The sequence below is a fragment of the Acanthisitta chloris genome, unplaced genomic scaffold (genome assembly GCF_000695815.1).
Source record: "Acanthisitta chloris isolate BGI_N310 unplaced genomic scaffold, ASM69581v1 scaffold2010, whole genome shotgun sequence".
Lineage (NCBI taxonomy): Eukaryota > Metazoa > Chordata > Aves > Passeriformes > Acanthisittidae > Acanthisitta > Acanthisitta chloris.
The window spans coordinates 1-491 of NW_008651997.1; positions in this window are offsets into that span (position 1 = coordinate 1).

Consider the following 491-nt stretch of genomic DNA (forward strand, 5'->3'; position numbering starts at 1 on the left):
CCCCCAACTTTGTGCCATCTGCAAACTAGCTAATGGTGCACTCAATCCCCTTATCCAAATCATCAATAAAGATATTAAACAGAGCTGTCTACGTCTTCCAAGACAGTACTTAATCTTAGGCATGTCTGTGAGTTATGTATTACATAAAATATACTCTTCCTGTTACACTCTGTTTTAATCAAAACAGCAGGATTTGTTCAGAAATGTTGGACAAAGCAAAGTGGATAGTCATCTATTTGGACAAATTATTTTGTACATCCATTATGTAAATGCTGTAATGTTTGAAGACTTTGTATGTTATACATGGATAAATATCCATAGTTTCTTTCTTAAATTTTCTTTTAGTTTCTGTAAAAATAAAAAAAAATTATATTGTAGTTTAGTTACATTATATTGCTTGATTTGAATATACATTTGTTATAGTTTCAAAAAACATAACAAAACTTTCAGGAAATCTGTGCAGCTCCGCACCACTTGTGAAATTCCAGCAG